Below are 21,665 nucleotides of genomic sequence, written 5' to 3'. Positions count from 1 at the left end.
AGTATTTATAGATTACCTTCTTGGAATCATCACCACTTCGAGTAGTGTTCCGAAAATACTTACTGATACCAACATGCGTCGATACCTCTCTCACACGACCTGGATGCTCTGCTTTACCGATTGCCCTAGCGAAAATGTCATCACGTCCTTCATGCTTCCATTTTCCTTCCTGTACCTCCTTCTCACAGATCCTCTACATACACATAAAACCATTAAGCAACACACAATTATATAACTCCGACTACCAGTGGTAGGAGTGACATATTTATTCAAACTTACAATTTTCTCTTTGATGTCCTTGTCATATTCAGTTTACGTCTTTCCATTCTTAGGAGTGTGACCTTCCACCCAAGCGTCATGATGACTGAATTTTCTAAGCTTTGCCTACAATTCATTCATCACATTGATATCCTCTCAAAATATGTATGATTACGATGAACATATAGCATCCGACTAAAACACCTAATAGTCTAATACTATAAGAATTATGTACTTACAAGTTTCTTCTTAATCAATCTATAGCCACCTCGGGAGCCGTAAAAGATGGTCTTTTTCTTTGAAATGTTCGCCTTGTTCCTCTCACTCATAGTCTTCATCAAATAAATTGTATCAAGAAATGTAAGCATGACCAAACACTAAACTAAGTATACTTCTTTACTTATTATTATTATTAAGTTACCTTAAACTTGTCAGACTGCCTATAAGCGATATAACTATCCCAATGGTCTTGACTGACATACGGATACTTCTTTGTTGGTGGGTTCTTGTTCATCTCCCCGGTTTCCTTGTTGAACAAGTGGTTCTCAGCCATCTTTAACTTCCAAGAACTGAGGGCTTCCCCTATCTTTGTTTTTAGGTACTTATCATACTTTTCGGGGACAACGTAAGCTAACTGCGTATATGATGAGCATAGTTGGTGCAAGTGTTTCGGCTAATACACATATCAAGTAGTAAATTAATTTCAGCAAAAATATTTATTATTGTATATACATACTTTTATTCTGCTTATTAGCATGGTGTTCCGTATTTTACTCAGTTCACTGATACGCGGCGTACCGAGAGGCACATACTGTCTTACACAACAACCAATCCAACTCGCAAAATACACAACATACTCACCATATGGCAGCCCCGTATCGTTATCCCATTGTAAAGGATTAGGTATCTTTGAATTTATTGCTTCTAGGGAAACTCTATGTCGCATTCAACCCGAAGTGTGTTGCAAATTATTCTCATCACCTGAGTCGTCGCCTGACGCATTTCCATCGTTTATTTTACGCTTTTAGACCATATCTAAAGCAGAAATTAATAAACAAATAATAACAATGCTTACTTAGAAAAACAAATAAATGTACCGAGAGGAACGTTTATTACTTCTTTAAAGAGGAGAATCCGAATTGATCTGGCGCCGGCAATGGCGGCGATGACGATGATTGCGACGGCGATGGGTAGGCTAGTGGTAGAGGGGAATCTCAATGTTTGAGAATATTATGTGGGGGAGGGGAAGTTGAAAGTATATTATGTGTGAATAATACAACACTTGCAAGACCTTGTTTATTGGAAAGTAATAAGCACGGTATAAGAAAAACCGTTATATTTTGTTTCCAAACAGACTACGATTTTGTTTGAAACCGTAATTGATTCGTACTATCTACAACGGTTCAGAAATTACCGTTGTCTGTAATATTTTCACGTTGTTTGATTTTCCCGCCAAGAAATAAAGCATCATTTTTATATACATAACAACAGCCTAAATCGTTATAACTGTATACGTCCTTAACAACGGTTTGGGTATAACCCTTTTATTTTATATTTCATTGTGTTTGATTTTACTGCAAGAAATAAAGCATCATTTGGTATATGCCAGCTAATTACAATATGTTTCTTAGAAAATCTTGCTTATATTTCCATTAATTTAAAGGATTATAAGTTTACACATAAAGAGTACAAACTACCACCGTACATAATAAACTAGGTAAATAACAATTAGAAGAACAAATTTGACAATTAACTTAAGCCATGCCTCATTATTTTTGAGTTCTATGATATCCATGGTTAACTTCTTACATTCTTCTTTTGCCTTCAATATTTCACTGTCATTTCTCCGCTTCGATTCTTCAAATTGATATAGTATACTTCTCACTTGAGTAATCTCGATATCCATGCTCTTTTTCTCATTCACTAACCTGTTTATAACCTTCCCCTGCCACTCAGTCATTGGTTCATCAACCCACTTAAAGGAATTGCATCCACGCATTTTAGTCTCGGGATTATAGAATTTGCAAGTAAGAAACTTTCTTCCCGGATTTTGCAAAGTCCAAGAAGTCCGCAATGCTGCCGGAACTGAGCAATTACATGTCCCTGTTGAAATAGATGAAGAAGAAGAGCTACCACTTGACATAATTTGAGTAATAAGAGAGAGAGAGAGAGAGAGAGAGAGAGAGAGAGAGAGAGAGAGAGAGAGAGAGAGAGAGAGAGAGAGAGAGAGAGAGAGAGAGAGAGAGAGAGATGAAGAAATAAAGAAAGAAAGAAAAAAGGTTATTTAAAATAATGTTATTCAGCAATTGCATAATTTAACACGGTTTTTATAAGAACCGTTGTAATTATCTTATTAATATCATCGAATTTCCATTTATTTTTAGAGGTGTCTATGATCTAACACGGTTTTTATGCACTACCGTTTTCATTTTTAGAGGTGTTTATATTCAAGATGCATGTAAAGAGTAGAACTATATATTAAAACGAGCATATTATACAATGACGAAATAAAAAAAAAAAAACAGTACAACAAGGAAAAAAAAAGAAACACAATAAAAAATAAAAACGACAAAAACAAACAGCTAGCTAATTAGTAAATTAATTAATCAAACACCCTAACAGGAGTTTGACGAGGAGATGGATACTGAGGATAAACTTGATTATAAATCAAGCTTACTACATCGACATCTCGACGGTGATCTAAATGAGGCACTTCTTCGTCTTCCCATGATTGCAGTACATTAATAAAACTGTACGGTATGAACTTTCTCATCAGATGAGTGTCCTCATCGGTGGCAACCCATAAGTAAGGCCCAGCGTGTACATAACGATCCTTAGGGTCGCCGTCATAATAGTCACTTTTTCTCTTTGTTTGTCACGTGATGCATACCTTGCAGCGAGTTGTTTTGCTTGGCGAAAATCGTCAAGACCATCCCCTCGAAACACGATCAGAGCATATCCAAGAAATCCACGACCAGAATTCCAAGTCGGGTGGATTGCCCTAACATTTGAAAACCCATTCTCAATGAGGATGTCCCTTAATGGGTTAAGAGACTTAGAAGCTCGCTTCCCAGCAAAATCGCGTATGACTGGGAGGTTGTGAATTATGCACGTAATCGGGTTGATATAGCAGGTTACCGATTGCTGAGAAGGTGCGACTGCAGATGATGAAGAAGACGACGCCATTCTTTTAATTATTATATTATTATATGTATGTATATGTAGATTATTAAAAAAAGTGAAGTAGAAAGGTTAGTAATAATAAAGTGATTCTTATTGTTACTGCAAATGTGATGCTATTTATAGTAGTATAATAAAGCTATAATTAATTAGATTAATTTCATCCATACCTTACATTCAAACTTGTATTAATTGTGCATTCATGCATGCATGAGGTGAATAATGGTCAAACAACCAATAATAATAGGGCATGCATTGGTAAAACCATAAACTTTTCAGTTTTGGATCTGTATTTAAAACGGTTATAAGAAAAACCATTGTTTATTGGTGTAATATGACAACGAATTTAAAAACAACCGTTGTTGATATATGAAATATGATAACGGCTTAACAAAGAACCGTTATCTTTTTGTGTTATACGGTCAAAGAATCAATACTGCAACTTTGAATCAGAAAAAGTAAAAAATTACATGGCATGCATTAGTCAAATCACAAACGCTAGAAAATCACAGATAAATAAATAATTTTTTTTTTAAAATGTATAATGTCCAACCGTTGTTGATATGTGAAATATGATAACGACTTAACAAAGAACCGTTATCATTTTATGTTATACATATGGTCAAACACGCAATACTGCAACTTTGAATCAGAAAAAGTAAAAATTACAAGGCATGCATTAGTCTTGTTAAGTAATTGCACCGTTGTGTTTTTACTAATTGGACAACGGTTTTTTGATAACCGTTGTGTTTCTTGTTAAGTAATTGGACCGATTCTTATTTAGCTTTTACCGTTTCCACTTTCCAATTCATAACTTGTTAAGTTTCCAATTCTTATCTTATTATTATACCGGTTCCAATTCTTACTATCTTATTATACCGTTTCCAATACAACCCAAACTCATTATAAGTAGAATTATAATTTTCACAATCTTAACTTATACCGTTTGCACTTTCCAATTCTTAACTTGTTAAGTCCTCCATTAATTTTCCACATCGATTATGTCGTAAACTTCATCAACTTACAGTGGTTCATATTATTCATCCGCTGATGATGATGATGAAGCATCATATGAACCTCTTATAGGGCCCCCAAGTAGATTTATGTATGCTAAACCTTTACGTGCATCATTCACAATCTCCCGTATACAGAGGACAGGCATGGAAAGGCTATACTCTCGTATAGGCTTGACTGGTTAATAGGTTTGATTCGGTTAGCCGGATTGGATTTGGTTCAAACTATTTACCCTGACAATGATGGGCATCATGGCTTCGGGCGGTGTGCCCTCATCGAGTTTGGCGGGGGTGAGGAGCGGGAATGCTTTCGTCAGGCTCGCAAACTTGAGCGGGCATTCTATAACAATGACTCTTCGAGACTCTGGTTTGATCAGGATGAACAGCGTATAGGCCCATATTTATGGGTTGCGAATGAATCTGACCGTCTCCTACTACTTCCGATCCTGAACCGCCAAGGTCGCATTGCCGAGCAGGGGACAGTGCCGTTGCAATGGAAAAACGACTGTGTGGATTGGGCTGAAGGTGAAAGAGACATATATGGTGATATTGTCTCTGAATTCCAGAGGATGGGGTAAGAAAAAACATAATCCCTCCATTCAACTCCACACTACACATTTGCTTTTTCACGTTTGTCAACGCTTGTTTTACGCGAGTTTTTTTCTTTAGCTTGATATTTTAATGTACTCCTAAAAACCTAAGTCATTATAATAAAAGTTTGATATTTTTGTGGTGATATTGTCTCTGAATTCCAGAGGATGGGGGTATCAAAAAACGTAATAAAAAACATAAATAATTAAACTTTAATTCAAACCACCACCATAATCCAAATACAACTTATAATACCAGATAATAATTAAAGAGTTAATTATTAGAATCTGATGAAGTATTAGGATACTCATTATGAATTTCGGTATAGAGCAAGTCGTAGATCGGCCCTTCATTATCACCGGGAAGCGCAGATGGAATGACCTCTCTCTCCCATGACATAGGCACGGTGGCAAAAATGTGATGCTTCCTGCAATGTTTCAGCAGATGATGATCAAGATGGGTCGCAACCCATAGATAAGGGCCTTGTTGTTTATCATCCGAATAGAAGTCCTCTTTACCCGCATCTTCCCCCGCAAATCTAGCCCCTAATTTTCTTACCTAACGAAAACTATCATGGCAGTTGGCTTCGCCAAACACGATAAAAGCGAAGCCTACAAAACCTTGCTGTTTGCAGACACATGGTATACTTTTTTAACCGCGGTGAAACCGGAGTTATGAAGCATTTCCGTCAACCACCCTAAATTAGGGTTTAAACCCTTTTCCATTCACACCATAATGAACCGGGAGATTATGGAGAATCCAAGTAAAAGGTTGTGCGTAACGAGAACGTGATTGTAGCTCACCAGCCATATTTTTTTTAGAGAGATATTTAGAAAGAAATTAGAGAGTAAATGTTTGATAATTTAGAATTTGACCTAAAACATTATGAAGACATATTTATTGAATTATTTTGGTCAAATTGAATATTATTGGTCAAATTGAATATTTATCAAAGTTCAGTTTTGAATACAGTAATCAAATTGAAAAATCTAATCAAATACTGACAACGGTTAAATTGAAACACCGTTATCTCATAATAGACAATAATAACGGTTACAAAGAATCCGTAACAATAACATAACAACCGACAACAAAAACCGTTGCCGGTGTTAATTTAGTAACGGTTTTCGAAATGCCGATATCTTAAACTGGTAACGTTTTCTAACAATCGTTGATAAGAGTTATACTATAACGAGTTTTTGGAAACCGTTAAAATTTTTTGACAACGGTTTGTTAATTAGCTGTTGTCAAATTATAATAACAACGGTTTTCGCGGGAAACCATAATTCCTATTAGCGCGATCTAGGTTTCCGTCAATATTTTGAAAACGGTAATCTAAGTGTCGTTATTAAATGCATTAAACCGTTGTGATACGCTCCTTATTGATTGCCAGATTTGGCGTAGTGGAACGAATAACTTTAACTTTTGATTGATCAACAACTGTTTTAAAAATGATCATAGGATTTGTAATTTCTCAAAAATGATGTTTTAAACCTGTTTTATGAACCTTTACTTTTTGTGCGACGGACTCTGCCAGCTTTTGGAAATTGATCTGGAAACCTTGATAAGTTGGAATTTAGAAAAAATACTTTAGATAAGAGTTGGATCTAAGATTCATGGGGTTCCAACCCAATAAGCCTTGCAACAATTGGATTTTTATGGAATTAGTTAAACATTTTATAGCAAGCCTGTCCGGTTTTGGAAAATCACGAAAAGTCGAATATGTTCTTAAAGTTGAGATTCCTATTAACTCATGATGAGTCTAGGTTATGTGCATGGTCAACTAATTGAGAATGTGGCAATTATACATAATTATATTATGTAGGTGATGGATTTGTGAAGAATCATAATTGATTGCTTGTGATCGGAGTATTGCGAAAGGTAGGATTTTCCTACTCAACTTGTGTTAAATATCTATTTACCTTGTATTGACATGAGAGTACTATGCTGACATGATGGTTATACTGAGCCTTTGAGTAGTATAATATGTGAAAGCGATGTTATGCTGAGCTATTAGGTAATACACTATGTTGCCACGGTCTTATACTGAGCTTATCTTGTGATGAGGAGTTGCTGGAGTTACTTCTATTTTTTTTATTATGGTGAGTCATACGTAATTATATGTGAAATTGTGTTGGTTGCCTACAGGGTAACATTGTTATGAGATATTGGTACGCCAGACACAATTGCGGTTGTGGTCCTGATGTGTTATTGGCAGGCCAGACATACCTATAGTCATGGGCCTGAAGAATTGGTTGGCCAGGCACAGAGAAGTAGAAGCGCCGTGATCCTGATAACATGTGTGAAACAATAATGAGTACGACATAGTAGTGTCACGTGCATGTTTAGAGGCCTTGAGTAGTGACCACGGTTGCAATGGAGGCCGTGAGCCTAAGTTGTCGTTTGACATTGTGAAACTGTCTTATTGTGATCATTGCAGAAGTATTTATTTATTATTATGAATTGTTATTTCTGGGAATTTATACTTAACATACATGTAGTTGAATGTGTTTTGTTTTGTGTAAATTATCACCTATTTCCGGAGTGGCCTGTGTTGATCCATTCAATGATTTATGATGAATGAAGAGCAGATAATAACACATGTTTAGATGATTAAAGATTTGGTTGCTGCTGTTGTTGTGTGCTGAGAGGAGGTGGGATGCTGAGTTGCCAAGCGGAGTTAGACGAGTCTCGCCTAGTTTGTCATGTTGTTAGACGGTTTTAGTTGAGATACAATATTACTATTCGTTGAGTCATTTTATAAAGACTTGTGTTTTTATTTGGATAAGTGTAATAACATCTATAGTTTTATTTAAAATACTTGGTTTGTTTCTATTTGATATACATTGCCTCAAGTAACTGAGATGGTAATAGTCTTATTTAATTAGGAATGTCTTGCTAGAAGCTCCTGTTTAAATGAGAGTGTTACAGGACGTCCCTAAATTGAACAACCCATTCATCTTCTCAGATTAGGACATCCATACCTTTGGAGCCAATCACAACTTAGCACTCTACATAACCGTCCGATTATCAACTCAGCATTTCCATGTCACTTTCATAGCTATGTATTGCAAAATGCCCTGGATAGGCTACTTTGGTTCAGTTTGCCTTAATTACAGGAACGGACCCGAAAGTAGTGGAACCGTACCCTTTTCAGTCCTTTTAGCATGTATTTATGGAGATGGAAGGTTCTGAGCAGAATTACTATGCCTCGAGAAGCGTGAAGGAGTCTCAGAAGCTAACCAAGGAAGAACATGAGCTGTTTCAGTAGCTGAGTACTCGATCGAAGACTTTTGCTGGTCTCTCTGTTCGATCGAGTGGTTTTGGTGGTCACAAGTGGTCGATCGAGTCCTTGATGAACTCGATCGAAATGAGGCATTTGGAGTTTACTCGATCGAAGACCCTACTTGTTCGATCGAGAGTTCTGGCTGAGGATTTACTTGATCAAGGAGATTGAAGTCACTCGATCGAGTACTTTCCTGTATACACGGGATTTTATCTCTTATTAGACTTAAGTTGTTTATTAGTTTTGGTTAATAAATATCTTCCCTATATAAGGTGAAGACGTAATTAGATTAGATTTATCTCTTAACCTCTTAACACTTCTTAATCTGATACTTTTGCTCTTAATTACTGCTAAGACGATATCTCTCCTTACTACGTTGCTCTTGATCTTTTACCGGATCTCGAACTTTGTAATCATTCTTTCTCCCTTATTCAATTTAATCCTCTTTTGCATCCTTTAATCCTTGTTCTTAATCGTTGTTTTTAATTAATTGTTGTTGTTAATTTATGCAATTTCATTGTCTTAATATTTATATCATGTCTCTTGCTATTTCATCTATCATTGTTATTAGTTTCATCAAAAGTATGAGTAGCTAATTATCTTTATGTTAGGATTAGGGGAGCCATGGTAGTGAATAAATGATGTTGTAAATAGATTAGTTGGTATGATTGTGAGAACTGTTTTATAACAATATAATTGTAATCGTTTAGTTGAGGGCACACTTCTAAATCATTTAATTTGGTTAAATTTAGACCTAGACCGAGAGATTGGAATGAACAGACCTATTATGAACAGTAGACTACACTAATGAGGGAGAGAGCTAAGTTAGTTGTATTTTAGGGCAGAAAGTGGACCGAGAGGACCTTTCCTTTACCCTTCTCACATTAGACCGACTGAGCTATTTATGACTGAATTGGCTAATTACCATGGTGAACCGATATCCTAGCATTCTTCTCTTTATTTTATCACAACTTAATTCTCTTTATTCTTATTGCTCTTTATCACTTGCCTTAATCTCATTTAGTTAATCAGAAATCAAATTCAAAACAACCAATTGTTACCGTGATAGACTTAGATAACAGGTAGATATAATAGCCTCCCCGTGGAGTACGATACCCGACTTACCTCTACTATATTTATTAGTTGAGCCAGTTGGTTTATTTTTGATAGGGTTGCGACAACCGTGTCAAATTTTGGCGTCGTTGCCGGGGAGGCAATTAGCCTATTTACCTGCTTATTTTTGTTTGTCTCAGTCTCAGGGAATTTTTAATTCCTTGAGACAGTTCTTATTTATTTTCTCTAGTTTTGTTTATGCCCAGGTCTAACAGGTCAGAATTAATACCAGCTGATCCTGAACCAGAGCGGACTTTTCACTATAGACAGAGCTTGTTGAGAAAGAATCGTCAAAAGGAAGCCTTGAATACTTTTGACCCTGATCTTGAACACTTCATTTTTGTAGAAGACCAGTCTTTAAGTGAAGACACTTCTATTTCTGCAGCTAAACCTGTAAAGATGGCTAATATCGCTAGCCATTCCGAGCCAACAACTGCTTCTATTCCTAAAGGTTTCACCCTTGCAACAGAAGATGGGAGTACATTCGACATTCGTCTTTCTTATATCTATCTGGTCGAAAGAAATATGTGTCGTGGAGTAGCTGTTGAGGACCCGCCAAACCACATGGAGGTCTTTACAAATTACTGTTCTACTATTCCTGCTACTATGGGAGTGACACATGATAAGATTAAGGAGGTTCTATTTTCTTTCTCTCTGACTGATGGAGCCCGAGTGTGGCTCACTGATCTTGATAGAACTGCAGCTGGGAATACCAACTGGGAGACCTTAGTCCTTGCCTTTTACAAAAGGTACTTTCCTCCGCAGAGAACTAACCAATTGAGAGAAAAAATTACAAGTTTCAAGCAAACTCCAGATGAGAACTTGTATGAGGCATGGGGTCGGTTCAAGAAACTAGTGCGGTCCGTCCCTCATCACGGTTTCGATCAGTGGTTCTTGTGCAATCAATTATATAATGGGTTGTATGACGACCACTGTGCTATTTTGGATGCTGCATCCAATGGTCCGTTTCAAAAGAATATTGATGATGACAAAGGTTGGGGGATCATAGAGGAGATGGCTATCCATTGCGCTGAATATGGGAATCCTAGAGGGGGAATTAGAACAGTTTCTTCTATTGATAGTGCATTGGTGGCTCAGCCGGAAGCCATGAACGCCAGATTTGATAAACTTGAGTTGCAGGCTACGGGGAATCAACACACGGTTCACTTGTTGACTAGACAAGAGACCGTCTCATGTGAGAGATGCGGTAGTAATGATGGTCATACTACTGTGGACTGTCTAGCTGAGAAGGAGCAGGTTTTTGCCTTTCAACAATACAGGTAAGGAGGCTCCTATTACAATAATCAAGGGGGAGTCCATCCTAACTTGAGATGGACAAGTCAGAATGTGCTGAATCCTACACCTCCACTGCAGCAACAACCATATGTACCACCTCACAAAGCTCGGCAAGTCTTTCAAAAGCCTCCATCTTTCCCACCGCCTAACAAGGTGCCTCTTGTAGTGGCATAATTGTTGGAGTAAGTGTCCTCAACAATAGTGCGATCACATGATTAAATCTCATAATAAGAATACGGAGGGGATGATCCAATTATATTGTCAACTGATCAACATTAATCGGTAATGGTTGGCTAACTAGAGTTTGACATTACTGTTGTTTGACGGTGGTGATCAGTTGATCCCTTAAGGTCACACCTATAGGACGATTCCCAAACTGTAAAGTTAATTAATTATATATCGATACAGATTAATTAATTCTTTAAATTGAACAAATTTTATTTATAAGAGAGAGTTTTATATCTTATTGTAATGTGATTAAATAAGATTCAATTTAGTAATTATTATGTTATATTACTAAAATTGATTAATGTTTATGAAAGATTTGAGATAAGAGTAATTAGTTAATAATAATTGCAAAATGTTGTAGATTATATTAACTATACTTAATGTGACCCATTTTATACACATGTAATTGTGAATTACTTGTTAAATTGTTAAATATAATTTATTTAATTTGAAATGTTATTTAATTAGTTAAATATGCATTTATATTACAAATGACATGTTACATGTCACATATCACAACATATTACAAATGACAAATTACAAAGATAAAATGGAGGTCCATTTTATGCATAAAAACCGATGGGACTAAGGGTTAGTGGGTGATATTTTTGTCATTAGATTATTGCATGCTTTAGGACATCATGGTGACACTTATAGCATGCTTAACCCTAGGGTCCTACCCTAGTGTTTTGAGAAGACAAAAAGCAAGAGTAGCCTTGCCTTCCTAAGTGACAAAACCGGCACCCCCTTCCCCCTTTTCATTAGATTGTTTTCTCATTTTTCCTTTAGAAGAACAACTCTTATACTTTCTCTCTTATCTTCTATCATAAAAATTATTTTATAGATAATTTTTGTTCTAGATCTAATGAAACCTCTAAAAATACTATGGTAGTAATGAAAATAATATTAGATCCAAGTTTAAGGTTACTAATTCATAATACCTAGTTAGTATATGAATTAGTGTAATGGGAATGTCTTGGGTGCAATTGAAAGGAGAGTTTCTAGCTTGAAACTTTGGAGGATCATCCTATTATTCATAGCTCAAGAACAAGTGAAGGTAGAAGACCTTACTTGTGCCCATTTCGAACCATTTAACATTGTAAGGAATATTGTTTTCCTCTTTATCTCTTTTATTTTGTTATGCATGCAACTAGATCCACTAGTTCTAAATCAACAAGTTATTTAGATCACCATTAGAAGAGTATAATAGGGTATTTGAACCTTACAATTGGCATCAGAGCTTTGGTGTTGCATGCATAATCGGTTTGGTTTTTCTAAGTTAAATGTAACCTAATTAAAACTAGATATTTTGTGATTTATAAGGATTATGCCACGAAAATTTTTGCATGTAATATATTCTGGTTCTAAAATGTGTTTAGGTCATATTGATGATTTATGGATGATTATTGCATATTTTAATGATTATAAGTGAAATAATTACATTTTATTGAGTAAAATGAACTTTTATTTACTAAAAATAGTTAAACTTCACTACTAGCCGTGATTTTTTTTAGTATGACCTCAAATGCATATTTTATGTATTGTATGTAAAATTTCGTATTAATGTGATTAATATTGCATGATTTATTATTTTTATGTGATAAAAATGGTATAAATGGAGGTTAAATGACTAAAAATAGTTAAACTTCGAAATATGCCATAAAATTTTAATATGATGTCACATGCATATTTTGCAGATTTTATGTAAAATTAGAGATAAATGCGGCCTTTTTATAGATGAATGTCATATTTTATTTATGTAATTTTGAATTATGTAATTTATCTTAGTATGGCCTTAGTTTTAATCGGTATTACCCGTAATGTAAGGAATTACCGATTCGGTTGTAATTAAATGTGATCTCGTATCACTTTTATTTTTATTAATTTTTTATATTACAAATGTATAATAGGAATAGCTATGTATTTTATTATTATTTGTAATTCCGGACTTCCTTTAAGACGGTGCCAATCGGAAAGGCGTTCCGATCAAGACAAAGTCCTTGGGAAGCGTGCCACTTTGAAGATTCAAGGAACCAATGGAGTTGGTTTCCGAATATGTAATAGAATATTAGATTTTCTATTTTAGGAAGGCCATACTAGGAAATTTATTTATTGCTTTGCATTTTTCCTTTATATGTTTGCATGCATTGCCAAATCGCCATAAACAACACATGTATATCATATCGAGTATTCGACCGTGTCAATTATAATTATCGTAAGTTCGAAGTTTTAGTTCACTTAAATTTGATAGATAATAAATTGACTCGACCTCTCACGTTATTAAAAATTGAGATTAAGCCTTACCAAATAGTAGGACCCATGACTCCCCATGACATTTGGGGTTGGTTCGGTTTTCCCGGGGTGCTTTCATTTATCATTGGGTAAGTGGGGTAATAAAACGTGATTACACGCAAAATTTGGTTGGACTCAACGGGACATGAAGACTAGTCTTATGTTCCGGGGCTAGAGATGAAATTAACGTAATTTCATCGACCGAGAGTTCTAAGTATAGAATCGGTTAAAGAGTTAACCCACCGAGTTATATTAATGAGGAATGTGTCGGTTTTCCTGTACCCAAGTTAATATGGATTTGGATCTCGGAATCATTTATATAATTGGGTGGAGGTCATTATATAAATGCTAAAACATGCTAAAATGTTTTCATATATTACTATGAATGTTAGTTTTTCCACTATTTCGTTGTTTATGTTGTTCTATTTCATTACTCCTACTTATATGCGATATCATTCCATTGTAACACGAGTCTCCACTAAACCACTATTGCTAACGACAAAGAATCTCTTTCTAAAAGGAACCGTATCAAAGCTTGTGGACTAGCTCGATAGGAATCGTTCTATTCCATAGAACTCCATAAGAGTTGTCCTATGTCATATAAGATTAGCATCTTAAATTCCTAACATACCTATGTATGAATTCTTGTGAAGAAATATGACTAGAGGTAATGACTAGTCAAAATATGTTTTGATGATATTCTTCTATGCATCCATGGTTCAAAAGTCTTATTACTCAACCTAAAAACTTGTCATCAAGCATTTAAGTTGTTAAGAACATGACAATGTTAAATTGGTAAATTAATTTGTTAGAAATTTTGATTAACCAAATACCACAATAGAGTTCATCCTTTTGAAGGATTAACTAGGAATTTAAATGAAGATAAGTCTTCATCAAGTAGAAATTCTTGAAGTGAGTGAGAGCAATAAGAAGTAAGTACCTATCTTAATTGTTAAGGATAGAACTAGGCTCAAAATAGAAGGTGTTAGACACTAAAATAGATACAAACCTCAATAAGTAAAGATCAAGGAAGCTGGTCGTGTGAATCCAACATATTCCTCCTTCAATATCTATGACATTGACATTGCATTCTTGCCAATTACCACATCATGAGTATTTTATACGAATTTGTGGATTTCATCACAATACTTGGCATTATCGTGTGATGAATAGCAAGAATAAGTTCAATAATTTGCATGAATGGAACTAGGGTAGTTGCCATTTCATCTATGGACATATAAGTGTTATAGTGTACTCATTTTAGTTTTGTATTTAGAAATGTACCTCAATAATTGTTATGATGTACACCAACTCTAAATAAGAATATAATTCAAGTTTTTGTATAAAACACAAAGGGTTTCTCTTTTATACAATTAAAACAAGCGCTGCGCCCTTACATACCACGATTAAGTTTATGGTGAGACCATACAAATCAAGGTAATTATATTCAAACTAGAAATAAAATGTCATATATACAAGACTCAAGTTTGTAACCTCAATCCTTTCTCAATTCTCGATTAAAAATCATATTTAGAAACTAGTTTTGACTAGTCTCCCAAACCATTTGATTGGGAATCTTGTGGTGTATGTGAATCTTGTATTCAAAGCAAGTTAATTCATGACTTTTTCTGGAAAAGGATTATGAATAGAGCAAGATATTCGCCCAATCTACACTTTAAAGTGTATGGCCGAATACAATTTCAATCAGAAAAGTTTATTACTTCTTCATCTCTTTTACCAACTAATTAGGTAGATACTTGATGTCCACTTAATGAGGTAAGAAGAGAAATTCTTTGAATAAGTTCAATGAATGTTTAAAAAGTGTCAAAATCTACATATTATAAAACCAAAGTATTAGTACTTTGTTAAAATGGGGAACAGTAAAGTGATGACTTTTATCTGCACCAAAAAGAGTGTGATATCGTATCGCAAGTTCACTTTCATTATGATATGATTGAATCTTAACATTACAGCTGGAGGTAGTTTCTGTTATAAAATTGTCTAGCATTTAAATTTTCCACTAAAATTAAACATGATTAAAGCAATCATCTACTTTTCATATGAGATATGGTTAGGCATGGTACCTAAATTGTAGCTTGTTTCGATAGCAAACATGTGCTCTCTCTTCTTACATGATCACGAGAACAAAGGGTTTGTGGCTCGTGATGCTGTCTATTAAGAAAAGATAATTATTTCTTAAAAACAGTGGGAGAAAATGTTCAAGAGCCACAAACTGAGAATAAGACGTAAGAAGATGTTCCTTCTTGGCAAAATCAGTAATTATTTATTCAAAATCTAAAGTGGACAGGAGTCATGTTATTTTGAAAGTAACAAGCCTGTAACTTATTAAGATGCTTTATCTGGTGTCAACTCCACAATAGTCCGAAGTGAGCATAAACATGAAGATGTTTATTTAGCTTGGTTGATTGGTGATAAAGGGTTTTGCACGCAACAACAACACCTCATTGAATTCGGATATAATTTGACAGTTGGATTTTAAAAATCATCTTGCATGAGTTTTGTAAATCGCAACTATCCTAAGGTAGGATACAAACTTGAGAAGAAATATTAAGTAAAAGTCAAGAAGTTTAATTGTATGTTTTTGATCATGTGAAAAACTTTTCTCGAATTATCAAGTAGTTCTGTTTATACATGGAGTTTAGTGGGAGTAATATGGTGTTACTAGTCTTATGTGTAAGAGATATATTGATCATTTTGAATGATGGAAGACTTAGGAGAAGAATAATATATCTCTAAGATATCCAGACCTATAAAGATAGTTCTAAGAGGATATTAGCATTAAATGAATATTCTTATGTTAATAATAATCTTGACAAGTTCAAAGGTATTGAACATGTAGAAATTGAATCTACATGCTTCCGCTGCGGGATTAATTCATTACGCTAAGATGTATCACCATTATTAAACTTCGTATACTTGGAGTATAAGGAGAAGTTATGAATTGAATCTTTGAGAGAAGTCTCTATATAGCCACATAGTTCATTAGTTAGTACTCAGGAAGTACTAAAAGTATGAAGCTAAGCATTCAGAACTGAGATGGATTTATGTGCAAGGAGTTACACAAAAACCATATTCTAAACACATAAGAATGGTTAGAGAACCATCTTGGCTATATTATTTAAGGAGGATATCTGCTTGAAACATCCTAGGCAGTTGAACAATGAGATATACACAATGGAAATTGAGTACACTTGCAATCATGACATATGCAAGAAGGAAGGGATGATACTAGGATTCGATTTTATGAATTGGAGGAATTATGGTAGTTCGTTCCAATAACCGAAGGTCCTATCCCTACACACTGTGAGGACAGTGGGAGTTATTCAAAGGCAAGAGAGCCCATGTCCATATTGGATCTAGACACGTACTCAAAAGATTATTCATAAGAATGAGAAATAGTATATAGTAAGGTTAGGGAAAGTGCAATGTATTGCTAAAACTTGCTAACCAAGGCTTTTTTCATAGGCTAAGCATGATAAGTCATGTCATTTCAATTGAATTGAGATGTTCAACTATATATAAAATTAAGAATGAATTATAGATTTTGTAGTAACTGATATTGTATCAATTTTACATATGTGATAAAGCATTCATCGTTTGAGTTTTATACAAAACTCTTTTCTTTAATACTTTGTTTTTCCAAATAGGTTGTCGAGATAATGTTGAATCCTATTTAAGTGAACTGGATTAACATAGTATTGGCCCCTAGTTGCTTATATGAGGTGACGTCTCGACGTGACTAGAGTGTGATGCAATTGATGGCAAGTTCAAGTGCCATAGAGTCATAAGAGATGACTAGTCGATCACATAGGCAGACTGTATGAGACACTCTGTCGGGCAGTGACATCTTGTAGAGTTCTAGTAATTTTTATAAAGCCTGGTCATGGCGAGAGTTACTATAGTATTGTTTTGAGTCAATTCTTTGACGAGAGACTGTCCGCCCAAGGTGGCACAGTTTCTGAGTGACTTTGATTTATGCTCTGCGACTGTCGTAACTGAGGTCAAATGGTCATCTTCTGGGCCATGATGAGTTGTAGCTATTCGAAGGGAATAGTGCGATTAGATTTGTCCACCCCCTTGTCAGGGTTATCTAAATCTCAGGGCCACTCGAGGAGTAGTGAACTGCAAATGCGTGGCCATGCTCGGAAGGTATCTACGTTTGATCGAACGACCGAATTGGAAAAATTGGGTGCAATTCCGGTCAGACAGTTACTCTCCAGATCGAGGAAACCACTCAAGATATGATCGAATGCAAGTACGACCTGCAAGACACCTTGCATTGAGTGTGAGATGATTTAATAGGATAAGAGAATTGGTGATGCACACTTATCTCAGACAAGTGGGAGATTGTTGGAGTAAGTGTCCTCAACAATAGTGCGATCAGATGATTAAATCTCATAATAAGAATACGGAGGGGATGATTCAATTATATTGTCAGCTGATCAACATTAATAGGTAATGATTGGCTAACTAGAGTTTGACATTACTGTGGTTTGACGGTGGTGATCAGTTGATCCCTTAAGGTCACACCTATAGGACGATTTCCAAACTGTAAAGTTAATTAATTGTATATTGATACAGATTAATTAATTCCTTAAATTGAACAAATTTTATTTATAAAAGAGAGTTTTATATCTTATTGTAATGTGATTAAATAAGATTCAATTTAGTCATTAATATGTTATATTACTAAAATTGATTAATGTATATGAAAGATTTGAGATAAGAGTAATTAGTAAATAATAATTGCAAAATGTTGTAGATTATATTAACTATATTTAATATGACCCATTTTATACACATAAAATTGTGAATTACTTGTTAAATTGTTAAATGTAATTTATTTAATTTGAAATGATATTTAATTAGTTAAATATGCATTTATATTACAAATGACATGTTACATGCACATGTCCAACATATTACAAATGACAAATTACAAAGATAAAATGGAGGTCCATTTTATGCATAAAAACCAATGGGACTAAGGGTTAGTGGGTGATATTTTTGTCATTAGTTTATTGCATGCTTAAGGACATCATGATGACAGTTATAGCATGCGTAACCCTAGGGTCCTACTCTAGTTTTTTGAGAAGACAAAAAGCAAGAGTAGCCTTGCTTTCCCTAGTGACAAAACCGGCACCCCCCTTCCCCTTTTTCATAAGATTGTTTTCTCATTTTTCCTTTAGATGAACAACTCTTATGCTCTCTCTCTTATCTGCTCTCATAAAAATTGTTTTATAGATAATTTTTTTTCTAGATCTAATAAAACCTCTAAAAATACTATGGTAGTAATGAAAATAATATTAGATCCAAGTTTAAGGTTACTAATTCATAATACCTAGTTAATATATAAATTAGTGTTATGGGAATGTCTTGGGTGCAATTGAAAGGCGAGTTTCTAGCTTGAAACTTTGGAGGATTATCCTATTATTCATAGCTCAAGAACAAGTGAAGGTAGGAGACCTTACTTGTGCCCATTTCGAACCATTTAACATTATAAGGAACATTGTTTTCCTATTTATCTCTTTTATTTTGGTATGCATGCAACTAGATCCACTAGTTCAAAATCAACAAGTTATTTAGATCACCATTAGAAGAGTCTAATAGAGGTATTTGAACCTAACAATAAGTGATGTAGTTGAGTTGAAGTCGATGATACAGCCATTGACTATTCAATTGTAGAAAAGTGACCAACAGAAAGATGCCTTTATCAAGTCACTTGAATCACAAATAGCTCAACTCGCTACCAATCAAGCTTCGAGGCAGCCGGGCCATTTAGCATCCGAACCTGATAAGAAACATCACGAGACGGTGAATCTGATAAATTTGAGGAGCGGTATTTCCTATGAGGGACACAAAATGCCGATTCAAAGTGATAAATCAGACCCAGAAATTGAAGTTGCTGCTCATGAACGGTCGCCCTTTGACGAAAATATGCTGAATCCGAGAAAAGTCCTCGATCGAATGATCTCAGTTGGTCGATCGAGGGAAAATGCTGTGGAAGTTGCTCGATCGAGCACTGTTGAAAAAGGGGTTCTCGATCGAGTGATTGCAGATGCTCGATCGAGTGAAAAGGTTGAGAAAGTTACTTGATCGAAGGGAACTGATGCTCGATCGAGTAAAACTGATGCTGATTACGAGAACTCTTTGGCAAAAAGAAATGAAAGACTAGCTATTCCCATCACGACCCTGATGTGACCATAATTTAAGCACATTTAGTCCCCGAATTAGCCTTGTTCCCATGCTTTTTAGTGCATATTTGGGTCATTTATTGTCTTTAGTCCTTTGTTTTGCATATTCTTAGAGGTTTTGTGTCCTTGGCAGGAAAGGAGTGCAAACCTTGCATTTTCATGGCAAAATGAAGCTAAATTGATTGAATTCAATGACCAAGCATCAAAGAGAAGACAAGATTAGAAGGCCTTTGTACATACTATAGTAGATGGGCAATGATGAGAAAAGATCCTTGCATCCCCGAGGAAATCCTCAAGGATTCTATGAAGAAAAAGGAAGAAAAGAAGAAGGAACGAAGCTGTAAGATAATCCGAGCGGATTGTCCACAAGACGCCCGTCCAGCACCCACAATCCGAGCGTCTTCCCCCTTTGGACGCCCGTCCAAAACACCCACAATCCGCCCGTCTTCCCCTTCTGGACGCCCGTCCAGAATCACCAAAATCCGCCCGTCCCGTGCCCTGGACGCCCGGATTCCCTAACAGCCTTTTCGTCTTCTACAAGCTTCAAGGAAGGATGCGCATCTTTTTCTAAGACCGGCGAAAGGGAGACCGGAGTCTCCCTAGAGACCGGCGATTCCTCAAGGACTTAATCGTCATTTAAGCCCTTAGTTAACCCTAATTTATGTACCTAATCCCCACTATAAATACCCATTAGTCTAATTAGAAGAGCATGTTCTTCTAGGCAATCTTTAGTGTAGTTAATATCAATCAAATCTCTCTTTAATCTTGTAATCAACATTTAATCAAGTTTTAATACAAGTTTCATTTCCTTAATCTCTCTTTTGTTCATCCTTTATTTTGGGTAATTGAAGATTATTTGGGTTATTATTGGGAGATTGACAACCTTCCAATCACGCATCAAGTACTTCTATTATTCGGTGCTTTATTATTGGAATCATTAGTAGGTATAATTCTCTTAATTCCTTTTAATTATTATTAATTATCTTCATTTATTCATCATGTTTCACTTTGTTGGTATGATTGACAACCTTGCTAGCATGTTCAACATGATAATGAGTGAGTAGTTTCCTTAGCTAGGGTTAATGGGTAATTAGGGGAAACCAACATGGGGAATGATTCATGCTTAATTTAATATGTTTTCATATTTTATTTGCTTACTTGTTGTGATCTCAACTTATGCACATGTTATATTTGATGAAATGTGAGCCTATGAATCCTTGCATTTTTTACCCATCACCTATCTTTTCAATGAGACTTGTAAGACATAAATCAACTCGAGTCTCATTAGACCATGCATATAGTTGAGTAGGAAAGATTAAGTCGACTTGTAGGTGTTGTACAATCTAATCGATTCAGCTCCGGGACCCAAACTTTCCTAGGATTGTAAGATATAAACCAACTCGACCCATCACAACAATAATTGCTTGCTTATAATTTGAGAATATGTTTGTATGATCAATTCCCATGAATCCCCTATGACCCCATGACACCCTAGTGCCTTTTATCAATTGTTTACATCCCTTTTTAATCATCTTGCTTGTTTACTTTCATTGCTATTTAGTTTAGTGATCTTCTACTTCAAACCCCAAATTGTGACACCCTTAGACACCACTAGTTGCAATAGAAAATCTCATCTCAATTCCCGTCCCTTGGGATCCGACCTTTACTTGCCTCTTTACTAATTGTAGAGTTGTTTGTGAAGTTATAAATTGTGTTTTGGTCTAGGTGCTCCTAACGACAAGTACTGAAAACTAAACCCTCAAAAGGGAACACGGACCAAAAATGGCGCCGTTGCCGGGGACGGTGTTAACTTGATTTAGATTTTCTTATATTGTTATTAGTTGTGTCTTTCTTTGCCTTGGGGAAGTAAAACTCCTCAAGGTTTGTTCTAATTATTTTCGAGTTGTTTGATATTTTGCATGACTAGAAGATCACAAGGTAACTTGTTACCCTTTGATCACGAAATTGAAAGGACTTTGACAAACAATAGAAGACTTGCTAGGAGAACTTTGAGAGGTATTGGTGAGGTTGTAGATATTCAACCAAACACTATTGAGTTCATCAACCCTTTTGCAAGAGAAGGTGAGGAGAACCTAACACAAAATCCAACACAAAATCAACCCACAATGCCTAAGTTTTCATCACATTCCGTACCCACCGAGGAGAACCTACCCAATGGTACCCCCACACCAC

Source organism: Silene latifolia, unplaced genomic scaffold (assembly GCF_048544455.1).
Source record: "Silene latifolia isolate original U9 population unplaced genomic scaffold, ASM4854445v1 scaffold_75, whole genome shotgun sequence".
Lineage (NCBI taxonomy): Eukaryota > Viridiplantae > Streptophyta > Magnoliopsida > Caryophyllales > Caryophyllaceae > Silene > Silene latifolia.
Note: the sequence above shows the minus strand (reverse complement) of the source record.